We start from the raw sequence: 14,972 nt of genomic DNA, 5'->3' as shown, positions 1-14,972 counted from the left end.
CTCCCCGTTTCCAGCTTCAGAAAAATACAAAAAAAAGAAAAGAAATACAGTGCCTACTAGCAGTGTGATAGACGTCACAGTATAAAGATGTTCAAGGTACAGAAGGTTCAAGGTGATATGAGAATGCTTCTCAGGGTACTAATGTCTAAGGTCGGTTTTAAAGGACAAATATGTGTTTACTAACGGGGAAGATAGGTGGAAGATTCCATGGGATTGTTTCAGGCAAAGCAAACAGTGTTTAGGGAAATACCATATGGAAGAAGAATCCACATATTTTTCCAGAGTTTATTTTAAACGTATTTCTTCTTGCTGTTTAAGTAAAACATTACAGTAACTAGAGCATTTATCAAATAGTACTTGTACTTATCTAAGTTTCCAGTCATCTCTGATCATTGCTAAGCATTAATGGTGTTAGTAATCAATGATAAAATAACTAAACAGCTGGTAATAAGAGGAAAATTGAAGGATAAGATGCCAGGATTACCTGCCAAGTTTTTATATATGACTTTATTATAATTAATTGAAAATTTAACTATATGTTGTTTAAAGTATAAATTCTGTGCAGGATTTATTTATTCAACACATATATGCTGAGCCAGTATACTCACTTGAAAGATTACTACCTTCACTTTACAAACCAGAAAACTAAGGTACAGAGGTACCTTAGTAATTGTCCTGCCCTTACTAGTATAAATGGAGGAGCCAGCATGTATTTTGATTCCAGAGCCAATGTTTAAAGAAATTGTAGAGGCCAGTGGACTTGGTGTGGTGGGGGTGAAAGAGAGAGGCACTAAGGGAGACTAGAAGCTTGGCTGAAGAAGTTGGAGAGAGTGAAGCTAGAGAGGCAAAGTAAGGACCAGGGAGGCATTTTTGCTTGTTTTTAAGATGGGTAATGGTAGCATGTGTAAATGCTAATAAAAATGATTTAGCAAAGGCAGCAATTAGAAGATAACAGGTGACAGACAGGTTAGTTACTACGGAAGGTTCTGAGAATGTAAGACAGAGTGGGACATTTTCCATAAAGGAGGGAGATGAGCACTGTACAGATGCAGATGAGTTAAGGTTGGTGTTGGGAAGTTAGAGGTGGTTCAGATATCCTGTGTCTCGGCCTGTTGGGCTGCTTTCACTGACCTCTGTGGCATATACCTGAAAGGTCAACCACATATGGTTTAGAAGTGCTCATGGAATTCATCCCAACAGAAGAGGATGAGATAGGAGGCTGGGTATTTGGGTACTTACTGCCTAAGGGAGAAAATTGTGAGTGTATTATAAAACAGGGAAAATGAGATAACACTCTTCAGTTATTTAATTGGAAGCAGAGAATGGAAGCCACTTAGTACAGTCCCAAGCCTGGGTCTAGGAAAAGGGGTTAGTAAGAAATACAAACTAAGCCATTGGAAGTGGAACTGGACCGAGAGAGACATTCGTCCTACATACAACTCAACTACCTTAAAGGAAATTGAAAACTTATATCTACGATAATAGTGATAGCATCACACTTAAAGAAAAGAGCTTTTATTGTATTTTTTATATTTTTAGAGTTTTTTTTAAAATATATTTTATTTACTGATTTTAGAGAAAGGAGAGAGAGAGAAAATGGGGGAGGAGTGAGCAGCCTCAATTCAGTAGTTGCTTCTCATATGTGCCTTGACCAGGCAAGCCTGGGGTTTCGAACCAGCAACCTCAGCACTCCAGCTTGATGCCTTATCCACTGCAATGACAGGTCAGGCCTAAAAGCTTTTATATGCATGAACTTTTCAGATCACTGAATCATATGAAATTCTAAAGCTGAAAGATCTGTATATACTATGATTGCCCATTTAATAGAGAGGTTAAATGACTCATCCAAGATCTGAAACAGTTTTTAGTCAAGGTCCAAACTTGAACCACAGGTTCTTAAAACAGTTTTTTCCAACACACCATGCTGCCTCCCTTTTCAGCAGCTTATTAAAGCTGTTTTTGCAAGGCCTTTCCCTCTACTTGAAAATTGCCATCATTCCTGATTCTGGTGTTTCCAACCCTTTTTCCTCTTTATTTAGTCTTCCTATGTTGTGTTTAGATTTTTCACTATCCTAATGAGTCTCTTTTGAGTTGTCAGCATTTAACTGATATTTCTCTTCAAGTACCTAATCTAGATAGTTAACTACTTAGTCTGCAAAATAGGTTAGACTACCATCAACTTTATTTTGAAACTCAGTATTTATGGAATAAATATTCTCAGTGAATGTGCTATTTTTTATTAATTTATAGTTTAATTACCTTATCTTAAAATTATATCAGGGCATCCTTTTTAAATTGCAATTTACACTTGAATGTTTTTCTTCATTTAGGAATCTTTTCATGAAAATCCTTTAAAGTCTAAAAATATAGGTTAAGTGACAATTCATCATATTCTCAGAGTATAAAAGGACTGGCTGTTCCAGAGGGAATTTGGTGAACAAATGCATCAATGACATTTCATATTTTTCTGAATTTGCTTTTTCTCTTGGTGGATTGAATCAATTTGAAGAACATGAAACTGAATGTTTATATATGAAGTTGAAAATAAATGTTTAATAACTCAGACTTGTACTCCTGGATATCGATTTTAATAAGTTCTGTAGGAACAGATGGGTAAGATGATGACAAAATTAGGTAACTGCCAGTTAAGGGGGAAATACATATTTACATGAACTTGAAAACACAAGAACTAAGGATTTCTGAATCTAAGATATTTTGCATGGGTATCCTTTGATAAGTCTGCTCAGGGTTCATTTTCTTCATCAGTTAAATGAAGAGGCTTATTCATGCATACATGCAGGAATCATTACAACAGTACTGCTCCCCACTAGGAACTGGGGAGTGCCCTTCCAGTTCTAACATTCTTCCATTCTATTCTTCTGTTCTTCTGCTAATGTTGGCAACTCATGTGAAATTCCAAAGGGCAAAGCAGATCCTCTTGTAAGCCAGACTGCCAGTGTGCAAGCACTGCTCTAAGGAAAACTGTGACAGGGAACCTGGACCTCCACATTCCCCACCTGCCACCACTGCCATTTCTACCCTGGCTCTGAAGACAATTGAGGGCAGGGGTCCCCAAACTTTTTACACAGGGGGCCAGTTCACTGTCCCTCAGACCGTTGGAGGGCCAGACTATAAAAAAAACTATGAACAAATCCCTATGCACACTGCATATATCTTATTTTAAAGTAAAAAAACAAAACGGAAACAAATACAATATTTAAAATAAAGAACAAGTAAATTTAAATCAACAAACTGACCAGTATTTCAATGGGAACTATGGGCCTGCTTTTGGCTAATGAGATGGTCAATGTCCGGTTCCATATTTTTCACTGCTAGCCGTAACAAGTGATATGACGCGCTTCGGGAGACGTGACGTGTGTGTCCCGTGTCACCAGAAGTAGTACTGTACGTGAGCAACTTTGCTCCACATACTGTGCTCCTCTCACTGACCACCAATGAAAGAGGTGCCCTTTCTGGAAGTGCGGCGGGGGCCGGATAAATGGCCTCAGGGGGCCGCATGCAGCCCTTCTGTAGTTTAGGCACCCCTGGTTGAGGGTTCTGAGCTGTTTAGGAGGAAGAAGAACAAAAGGAGGTGGGAACTCATTTGGCTAAGTCTCATTACCTCAGCTCTTATATAAAAGTTCATTTTTCCCTGAGAAATACTTTTTTGGTTAAGTTTATGTCAAATAATAACAGCTCAATTTGGTTTCAAGAATTGACCTTACCAATTTGTTGAAATTGATTATAGCATATCTTCCTAAAATTATGAGAGTTGTAGATATTTGCATCTTTCACAGATGCAGCAAAACTTAACATGTAGAGGCTTACGGTTTTGTAAATGAATGAATTTAGAACTTTTTCCTCCAAGGTCAAAATACTTGATTTTCTCAGAATTGAGTTTAGGTCTCAACCTTATAATTCTAAAGTCAATTTGGTGGCTAATGCTTATGTCAGTAAAGAGAAGTTTTCTGATACATTTTTGTGGAAAAAAAAACCCAGGGATAATTGTCAGTTGTAAGAAGACCTAACACATTTCATGGAAGACAAAATATTATAAGTTATCCAATAAAAATTTCTGGTTACTTATATCGTCTTCCTATATCATTGCTTGAAATCTTTAATGTAAGGTCTTTTCATATATATGTATGCATACACACACACACACACACACACACACACACACACACACACACACCCCACACAGAAGAAGAGGAATATAGTGAACTTTAATGTGCCATCAGCTTTGGTAGTTACCAACCCCGGTAGATCCCCAAGCTTTATTTCCCAACTGATTTTTTAAAAAGCAAATCACAAGCTTTTAAATACTATGTGTGCTTATATGTGTGTTCTCATCTTAGTTATATGGAATTGTAGTTCTAGATTATTTAACTGAATGCAGCCTTTCAGAACAAGTTTTCAAACTGACCCTTTGGGTCTCATCTATAGAAAGGGAAAAGCTTTGTGGTACTTGTAATTAACCAAAATAAAGAAAGCTCCTATGCTAGTAGATTTGTTGGGGTAAATGTCTGTTGGTTCCTTTGTTTTCATTCAGTGCTTACCGTGTTTATTTGTGGCACAACAGTTTATTCATAAATAAGTACAAGTGTATGAATAAATAAGGTAATTAATGTATTTATTCTACTTTAAATTTCATCTAAATTTGCATCCAATTCAGTCTTTTCCAGGATAGAAAGAAATGTGTATTGAATTCTTACTTCGCCTAGAGACTTTAAGTGATTTACATGCTTTGAATTATTTAATCTTATTAACAATCTTATGATGCATAGCTATCTATTGTCTAGGTTTTGTAAAGAATAAAATGAGCTAAACAAATTTTATGTTTCACAGTTAGAAAATGGCAGAACCTTTATTTGAATAGTTTGTTTAACTTAAGAACTACAGTGGTACCTTTAGATACGAGTTTAATTCGTTCTGTAACTGAGTTCGTAAGTCAGTAAACTCATATATCAAACAATTGTGTCCCATTTAAAATAACTGAAATAGATTTAATCTGTTCCAGCCCTGTGAAACATCGCCAAACCATCCTGAATTATGAAAAAAGACATGTTTTTAATTAAGAAACACATGTATACTTTACCAATGCATAACAAAATATATGAAATAAAAGAAAAAAGTGTTATTTAGTACTGTATTCTTTTTTTTTTTTTTTTTTTTTTTTGCATTTTTCTGAAGCTGGAAACAAGGAGGCAGTCAGACAGACTCCCGCATGCACCCGACCAGGATCCACCAGGCATGCCCACCAGGGGGCGATGCTCTGCCCATCCGGGGCGTCACTCTGTTGCATCCAGAGCCATCCTAGCACCTGAGGCAGAGGCCAAGGAGCCATCCTCAGCGCCCGGCCATCTTTGCTCCAATGGAGCCTCGGCTGCGGGAAGGGAAGAGAGAGAGAGAGAGAGAGAGGAAGGAGAGGGGGAGGGGTGGAGAAGCAGATGGGTGCTTCTCCTGTGTGCCCTGGCTGGGAATCAAACCCGGGACTCCTGCACGCCAGGCCGATGCTCTACCACTGTGCCAACCGGCCAGGGCTAGTACTGTATTCTTACCTTGGAGACAGACGAGTGCAGCTAACGGAGGTGAATGGTGGAGGAGGAGGGAGGGAGGAAGGGATGCAGGCACTGTAGACATGTAAACTAAAACTGCACTTTCTTAACACTAAATGTAAACTAAAACTGCATTTTCTTTACTTTAAACAAAACTAGAACTGCACTTTCTTTACTTAAAATGAAACCAAAACACCTTAATTGTAAAAAAAAAGTGCACTTTCTTAACTTTAAACTTAACCTAAGCTTAACATTACATATTTTTCATTTAATCATCACCTGTTTTTGTCTTTTTGGCTGCACTTTTGGCACTTTCACTTGCAGGACTTTTGAATAAAAATCTATCCAGGCCCTGGCTGGTTGGCTCAGTGGTAGAGCGTCAGCCTGGCGTGCGGGAGTCCTGGGTTCGATTCCCAGCCAGGGCACACAGGAGAGGCACCCATCTGCTTCTCCACCCCTCCCCCTCTCCTTCCTCTCTCTCTCTCTCTCTTCCCCTCCCGCAGCCGAGGCTCCATTGGAGCAAAGTTGGCCCGAGCACTGAGGATGGCTCTGTGGCCTCTGCCTCAGGTGCTAGAATGATTCTGATTGCAGCAGAGTGACGCCCCAGTTGGGCAGAGCATCGCCCCCTGGTGGGCATGATGGGTGGATCCCAGTCGGGCACATGCGGGAGTCTGTCTGACTGCCTCCCCATTTCCAACTTAAGAAAAATACAAAAAAAACCCAACTATCCAAAGAGGTTTGCTTTTGCCTGCCTTTTAAAATGTTAAGGAAATGTGACAAACAAGTGTCATTAAAATGTGCTGAAGCACGACCAGTTGAAACATTTTATGGGTGTTTCTTTTCAATGATATTTGAAAGCTTCTCCCATTGCCAGCATGTCTTTAATTTCACTTGTAGAAATCACTTCCTCCGACTCGGCCTCCTCCTCACTACTAATCTCTTGCAGAAGCTCCATATGTTGCATCATCTGTAGCTCCTTCAAGTCCTCAGTTGAGAGTTCCTCCTCATGTTCCTCGACGAGCTCATTTATTTCACCCTCATCTACCTCCAGACCCATCAACTTCCGAGGGACACAATCTCCTCCAACGCTTCTACCTCAGTCTCGGTATCTGGTTCGAATCTTTCGAAGTCCCTGTCTGCAACAACATCAGGCCATAACTTTTGCCATGCTGAGTTCAAAGTTCCTCTTGTAGCCTGACCAGGTGGTGGCGCAGTGGATAAAGTGTTGGACTGGGATGCAGAGGACCCAGGTTCGAGACCCCGAGGTCGCCAGATTGAGCGTGGGCTCATCTGGTTTGAGCAAAAAACCCACCAGCTTGAACCCAAGGTCGCTGGCTCCAGCAAAGGGTTACTCGGTCTGCTGAAGGCCCGCGGTCAAGGCACATATGAGAAAGCAATCAATGAACAACTAAGGTGTTGCAATGCGCAATGAAAAACTAATGATTGATGCTTCTCATCTCTCTCTGTTCCTGTCTGTCTGTCCCTGTCTATCCCTCTCTCTCTCTCTGGAAAACAAAACAAAACAAAGTTCCTCTTGTAACCTCTTGCCATGCCAAGTCAATAATGCATAAACATATCACGATGTTGTAGTGATCTTTTCAAAACTGACGAAGGGTTAGATTTATATTCTCAGTCACCTCACAGCAGCGGCAGAACAAGTGCTTTGTGTAAAGCTTTTTAAAGTTGGAAATGACCTGCTGATCCATAGGTAGCAAGATTGAAGTCATGTTAGGTGGGAGGTAGAGGACTTTCACGAATTTGAACTCATCCTGAATGTCATCTTCAAGACCAGGTGGGTGGGCTGGAACATTTTCAAGGATTAGTTAGTAATGCTTGGCAGCTCTCTCTCCAGCTAGTAAGCTTTGTACTTTTATAGCTCATATCCTTTGATTTCTATCTCTAGCAATCACTACCCTTTGTTGCCTCTTGTCTAATGTCTTTTTCTTTTTTTTTTTACAGGGACAGAGAGAGAGTCAGAGAGAGGGATAGATAAGGACAGACAGACAGGAACAGAGAGAGATGAGATGCATCAATCATCAGTTTTTCATTCCAACACCTTAGTTGTTCATTGATTGCTTTCTCATATATGCCTTGACTGTGGGCCTTCAGCAGACCTAGTAACCCCTTGCTTGAACCAGTGACCTTGGGTCCAAGCTGGTGAGCTTTTTGTTCAAGCCAGATGAGCCCGTGCTCAAGCTGGCCAACTCAGGGTCTTGAACCTGGGTCCTCCGTGTCCCAGTCTGATGCTCTCTCTACTGCATCACCGCCTGGTCAGGCTGTCTAATGTCTTAAACATCATTGTTTAATTTATTTTGCACATTTTTTAATTGTTTTAGGTAGGAGGGTAAATCTAGTCTCCATCTTTCTGGAACTCTTTCTGTACTTTAAGAATAATATAAAAGCCCTATGAGAAAGTGCTAATCCTTTATTGCTTAGTTTTATTTTATTTTATTTTTTTATTGATATTTAGAGAGACTGAGAAAGAAGCATTTGTTTGTTGTCTACTTTAGTTGTACATTTAGTGGTCACTTCTCTATGTGCCCTGACTGGGGATCAAGCCCACAACCTTCGTGTTTCAGGTTGACAGTCTGAACTGCAGTCCAGGGCTTTATTGCTTCCGTTTAAATAGTGGCTCTTCCATTTACTATCTATTTGACTTGGAGCAAGGTACCTAAGCTTTCTGTGCCTCAAGTTCTTACTCTATAAAAGGAAAATAATAATATTACCTATACAGACCAGACAGCTCTCAATAGGCTCTTTGGCATTGTGCAATGATGGAGACATTACAGTGGTACCTTGAGATACAAGCAGACATACGAATTTTTTTAAGATACGAGCTGTGACTCTGTCCATATTTTTTTCTTCGCTGAGTGAAATTATGAGATACAAGTGGTGATTCGTGAAGCTGCCGCTAGTTGGCGCACAGGTCCAGTATCAGCTGCACAACACCAGCATCTCGTCTTTCTCACATGATACCTGCAGAATCAAGTCAAATCTCGTGCACTGTACTCGTTCTTGCATCATTTTTGCATTTTTTACTAACTTTTTGTGTGTGCTATCATGGGGCCAAAGACAGTGAGTGTAAAGGACAGTGGTGAGAAGAAGAAGAGAATGATGTCAATAGAAGTAAAGCAAGAAATAATAGAAAAACATGAGCACGGTGTATGAGTAATTGATCTGGCAAGGCTGTACGACCGCAATACATCTACAATTTGTACCATCCTTAAACAAAAGGATGCCATTAAAAGCACAAATCCAGCAAAAGGAACTACAATTCTGTCCCAATTAAAGACAAATATCCATGAAGAAATGGAGAAGCTTCTGCTGGTGTGGGTGAAAGAGAAAGAGCTGGCAGGAGATACAGTGACGGAGATGTATTATGCGAAAAGGCACGTATTATTTATGGTGACTTGAAGAAGAAAGAAACATCAACCTCAAAAGAGGCAGCAGAAGATACGTTTTAGGCAAGTCACAGCTGGTTTGAAAATTTCAAGAAGAGATTCGGCATCCACTCAGTGGTGTGGCATGGTGAAGCTGCGAGTGCTGACGTTAAGGCAGCTGAGGAGTACATCGCACATTTTGCTGCGCTTATCGCAAAGGAAGGCTACATCCCCCAACAAGTGTTCAGCTGTGACAACCGTGATGAAACAGGATTGTTTTGGAAAAAAATGCCCCAGAGGACTTTCATCACTGCAGAGGAAAAGAAGCTACCAGGCCATAAACAAGATTCTTATAGAAAAACTGCAGGTTATGTGGCACGCCAATGCTAGGGCATGGGTTACGCGGCAGTCTTTTATTGAATGGGTAAATCTAGTCTTTGGTCCTGCAGTGAAGAAATATCTTCAAGAAAATAAACTGATGAAAGCATTACTAACTAATCCTTGAAAATGTTCCAGCCCACCCACCTGGTCTTGAAGATGACATTCAGGATGAGTTCAAATTCGTGAAAGTCCTCTACCTCCCACCTAACATGACTTCAATCTTGCTACCTATGGATCAGCAGGTCATTTCCAACTTTAAATCATAGTACATTTGTAAGGATTAAAAGAATTGAGATATGTGAAATGTTTCAAAAAGTACAAGTTCTCAATAAATGAGCTGTTATTATGATAGAAAATTTCTAATGCAGATAAAACCCCAACTTTGAGTGAGAGAGATCTTTGTTTCAGTATCAGCTCTACCACTTCTTTTGCTCATTACAAAAAGTGGATAATGATGCCTACATGTTTAATAATTGTATGTTTGAAATGAAATGATGATTGTAAAGCACTTGGCACAGTGCCTGACACAGTTTGGATGCTCAGGGTTGTTGTAATTTCGATTACCTGTTGCTGCATAGTAAATTGCCACAAAGCTTAGTGGCTTAAAATAGCAGCTATTCTGCCCTGGCCAGTGAACTCTGAAGAGTGTCGGACATACATAAGAGTTGCCATTTCAATTCTTGCTCAGGGCACATACAGAAACAGCTTATTGTTCCTGACTTTCTTTCTCTCTCTCTTTTTCTATCTCTGTCCCCTTCCTCTCTCTCACTGAAATCAATAAATGTGGTGTGAATGAATCAACATTATAAAAAACAACAGCAGTTATTGTTTTATTATCTCCACTGGTTCAGAGGTTTGGGTGGTGTCAGCTAAGCAGTTCTCACTCAGGGTCTCTGGCAATGCAGTCAGGCAGTGGCAGGGCAGCAGTCACCTTGAAGGCTTTCGTAGTCACATGTCTGGCAGTTGATTCAGGCTCTTGGCTGGGATCTCTCAACTGCCTCACAGCATGGTGACTGAATTTCAAGAACAAGCATCTCAGAAGGATTAGAGAGAAGCCTAGAAGTGACCTAGTGTTATTTTGGCTATAGTTATAGATGCATCTAATTTTTTTTTATTTTTTATTAATTTTAGTTTATTGTATTAACATGGATTCCAGTGTCCCACTGAATATAACACCCTCCCCACTCCCCCATGTTCATATTTACATCCCTTTTTCCCCCTCCCCCTAACTCCTGCCCCCCTTTCCTCTAGGATTTGCTGTCCTGTTATCTGTATCTCTGTGTTATATATATATAATTTTACTAATCCCTTCACCTTCTCTGACCCCATCTCCTCATCCCCCTTCCCTCTCACAGCTGTCCCTCTGATCCCTGTGACTCTGCCTCTGCCTATTTCATTCCTCAGTTCACTTTGTTCCTTAGATTCCACATATAAGTGAGGTCATATGATATTATTCTTTCTCTGCCTGGATTATTTCACTTAACATAATAGTCTCCAGGTCCATCCATGCCATCGCAAAAGGTAAGATTTCCTTCTTTTTCACAGCCACTTAGTATTCCATTGTGTATATGTACCACAGCTTTTTTTTTTTTTTTGTATTTTTCTGAAGCTGGAAACGGGGAGAGACAGTCAGACAGACTCTCGCATGCGCCCGACCAGGATCCACCTGGCACACCCACCAGGGGGCAACGCTCTGCCCACCAGGGGGTGATGCTCTGCCCCTCTGGGGCCCTGCTCTGTCGCAGCCAGAGCCACTCTAGCGCCTGGGGCAGAGGCCAAGGAACCATCCCCAGCGCCTGGGCCATCTTTGCTCCAATGGAGCCTCGCTGCGGGAGGGGAAGAGAGAGACAGAGAGGAAGGAGAGGGGGAGGGGTGGAGAAGCAGATGGGCGCTTCTCCTGTGTGCCCTGGCCGGGAATCGAACCCGGGACTTCTGCATGCCAGGCCGACGCTCTACCACTGAGCCAACTGGCCAGGGCCTGTACCACAGCTTTTTAATCTACTCATCCACTGATGAACACTTGGGCTGTTTCCAGATCTTGGCTATTGTGAAAAATGCTGCAATGAACATGGGGGTGCATTTCTTCTTTTGAATCAGTAATTTGGTATTCTTCAGTATATTCATCTGATAAGCAGTTAATAACCAAAATTTATAAAGAACTTGTAAAACTCAACACCAGGAAGGTAAACAATCCAATTTAAAAATGGGCAAAAGAACTGAACAGTCACTTCTCCACAGAGGACATACAGATGGCCAATAGTCATATGAAAAAACGTTCAACATCACTAATCATAGAAATGCAAATTAAAACCACAATGAGATATCACCTCACACCAGTCAGAATGGCACTCATTAACAAAACAACACATAATAAGTGCTGACAAGTATGTGGAGAAAAGGGAACCCACTGCTGGTGGGAGTGCAGACTTGTGCAATCTCTATGGAAAATAGTATGACGTTTCCTCAAAAAATTAAAAATGGAGTTACCTTTAGACCCACCTAATTTTAAGAGGAGTATCAACGTCACCTTATGAGAACATTGTGTAATGACAGATATCGATGCAGTCATTTTTAGATAGTACAACCTTACATGTGCATGTATAGATAATACAACCTTCCAGTTGTTACTCATGTGCATGCTTACATATATGCAAACATTTTACATAAATTTTTGGTCCCCCCAATGTGCATATTTTATAGTTTTCCAGGTACTTTTTGCACGTCTTCTGTCCATATCTAATGTACCTCGTGACCAGCAGATGGTGTTGGATACCCAGTGGATAACTTCAGACTTCTTCAAAGAACCACCGAACCACCTCCATAAATGACACACTTAAGGGGCAGACTCAGCAGGCACTAGAACCTTGCTGAAGTAAGTCCTGTTTTGTATAGTAGGTCCCTGCACAGGTGATCCTCCCTGGTGGACAGTGGATGATAGTCAATCCTTGCAGCCAATCAGGTTGGGGGTAAATCTCTCCCACTGAGGTCCCAACAGCAGTCAAGGCTCAACTACACTAGAGGGTGTACATAGCCCACACAAAGGGTGAATCTGTTGTGTCCAGTTCAGCTGAACAGGGAGGCTATGTCTCTGGACCCCACAGGACACCTATTACATTAGGTCATTCTACCAATCTCGGGAGATGTAGCAACTCTTCCTCATGCATAGATACAAACACAGGGTGGCTGAAAAATTAAGAGACAATGAAACATGTCCCAAATGAAGGAATAGAACAGAACTCCAGAAAAAGAACTAAACAAAATGGAAGGAAGCAATCCACTACATGCAGAGGTCAAAACACTGGTTATGGATGCTCAGTGAACTTAGGGGAAGAGTAGATGAAGATAGAGAGAACTTCAACAGCATAAAAAAAATGGAAACCATAAAAAATAACCAGTCAGATGAAAACTATGCTAACCGAAATGAAGAATAATTTACAGGGAATCAACAGTAGAGTAGAGGAAGCCAAGACTCAAAACAGCAATTTGGAACATAAGGAAGCAAAAAACACCCAATGAGAACAGCAAAAAGAAAAATGAATCCAAAGAAAATGAAGGTAACTTAAGGTACTCCTGGGATAGCTCTTAGCATGCCAACATTTGTATCATGGGGGTGCTGGAAGGAGGAGGGAGCAAGAAATTGAAACCCCCTTTTTTGTGACAGAGACAGAGAGAGAGACCGAGAGGGGGACAGATAGGGACAGACAGGAAGGGAGAGAGATGAGAAGTATCAGTCCTTCATTGCAGTTCCTTAGTTGTTCATTGATTACTTTCTCATATGTGCCTGGACCCGGGGGCAACAGCAGAGCAAGTGACCCCTTGCTCAAGTCAGTGACCTTGGGCTTAAGCCAGCACCTTTGGGCGTCAAGCAAGCAACCTTTGGGCTCAAGCCAGGAACCATGGGGTCATGTCTATGATCCCATGCTCAAGCCAGTGACCCTTCACTCAAGCTGGTGAGCCCACACTCAAAGTGGTGAGCTCGGGGTTTTGAACCTGGGTCCTCTGCATCCTAGTTCAATGCTCATCCTCTGCACCACCACCTAGTCAGGCTGAAAACCTATTTTTAAAAAATGACAGAAAATTTCCCTAACCTGGTGAAGGAAATAGACATAGAAGTCCAGGAGGCACAGAGTCCTAAACAGGATGAACCCAAAGAAGCCTACACCAAGACACAGCATAATTAAAATGCAAAAGGTTAAAGACAAGGAGGGAATCTTAAAAGCAGCAAGGTAGCCATCTGTGGTGGTGCAGTGGATAAAGTGTTGACCTGGAATGCTGAGGTCACTAGTTCAAAACCCCAGGCTTGCCTGGTCAAGGCACATATGGGAAGCAAGTACTATGAGTTGATGCCTATTCCCCCCCCCCCCCCCATTCTCTCTCTTTCTCTCTCTCCTCTCTAAAATCAAGAAATAAAACCTTTTGAAAACAGCAAGAGAAGCAGTTAGTTACCATCAAGGGAGCTCCCATATCTCAACAGAAACTTGGAAGACCAGAGGTCATGGCAAGATATATTCAAAGTGATGAAAAGCAAGGACCTACCACCAAGATTACTCTACCTAGCAAAGCTAACATTTAGAATAGAAGGACATAAAGCATCCCAGAGAAGAATAAGCTAAAGTAGTTCTTCACCACCAAACCAGTATTATGTGAAATGTTAAAAGGGTCTCTTAGAAGAAGAAGGAGAAGGACAGGGGAGGGGCTTAGGAACTAGTGGGGAGGAGGAAAGGGAAGAGGAGGAAGAAGAAAAGATAAAATAAAGTGACAGTAAATACATATCTATCAACAATTGAATCTACAAAACAATTGAATAACAAACAATTAGAACAACAGCATAAAAAAAAACCCAAGAGAGTCTGATCAGGCTGTGGAACAGCGGCTAGAGCGTCGGACTGGGATGCGAAGGACCCAGGTTGGAAACCTTGAGGTCGCCAGCTTGAGCGAGGGCTCATTCGGCTTCAGCACGGGCTCACCAGCTTGAGTGCGGGATCGCTGGCTTAAGCGTGGGATCATAGATGTGACCCCATGGTCGCTCGCTTGATCCCAGGGTTGCTGGCTTGAGCAAGAGATCGTTTGCTCTGCCGTAGTCCCTCCATCAAGGCACATATGACAAAGCAATCAATGAACAACTAAGGAGCTGTAACGAAGAATTGATGCTTTTCATCTCTCTCCCTTCCTGTCTGTTCCTATCTGTCCTTCTCTCTGTCTCTGTCTCTCACAAAAAAAAAAGAAAGGAAAAAAAAGAAAACCAAGAGAGGGTACAACAACCAGCGTAACTCACCAAATGTTCATTAAGTACAAGTTCCAAATGACATTTGTGCATCATGCAAGAGAAGCAATCTGACTGTATTAAAGTGAGAATTCAGTTGTGTCTAGGACTGAAGGAAAATGGATAAATTAGAGTTAATAACAGGCAGGATAATATTGGGGCTTAATAAAATTGAGATGACGTCAGAAAGTTGAGGAAACACTAAATAACTAGGTAAAATATTAATATCCAGATATTAGGTAAACTCAAAGTAATATGGTTTTGACAAATTAATGGGGTACAGGTACTTCTGACCTTGAGATAGCATAGGGAAAGAAATATAACTTGAGCACACTTCTTGTTTCTGTCGTGAACAGTATTCATATAAAGACTAATATTATATATGCTCTG

The 14,972-nt window shown here is 41.1% G+C and overlaps 1 protein-coding gene across 1 annotated transcript in view; it reads left to right on the top strand.

Annotated features, from left to right (window-relative positions):
* The window catches only part of ZRANB3 (zinc finger RANBP2-type containing 3), a 227,014-nt gene that overhangs the window by 38,287 nt on the left and 173,755 nt on the right, over positions 1 to 14,972 (top strand). The window lies entirely within an intron of this gene.

The sequence above is a fragment of the Saccopteryx leptura genome, chromosome 7 (genome assembly GCF_036850995.1).
Source record: "Saccopteryx leptura isolate mSacLep1 chromosome 7, mSacLep1_pri_phased_curated, whole genome shotgun sequence".
Taxonomy (NCBI): Eukaryota; Metazoa; Chordata; class Mammalia; order Chiroptera; family Emballonuridae; genus Saccopteryx; species Saccopteryx leptura.
The sequence above is the reverse complement of the archived record's forward strand: the minus strand, read 5'-3'. Positions and strand labels throughout refer to the sequence as shown.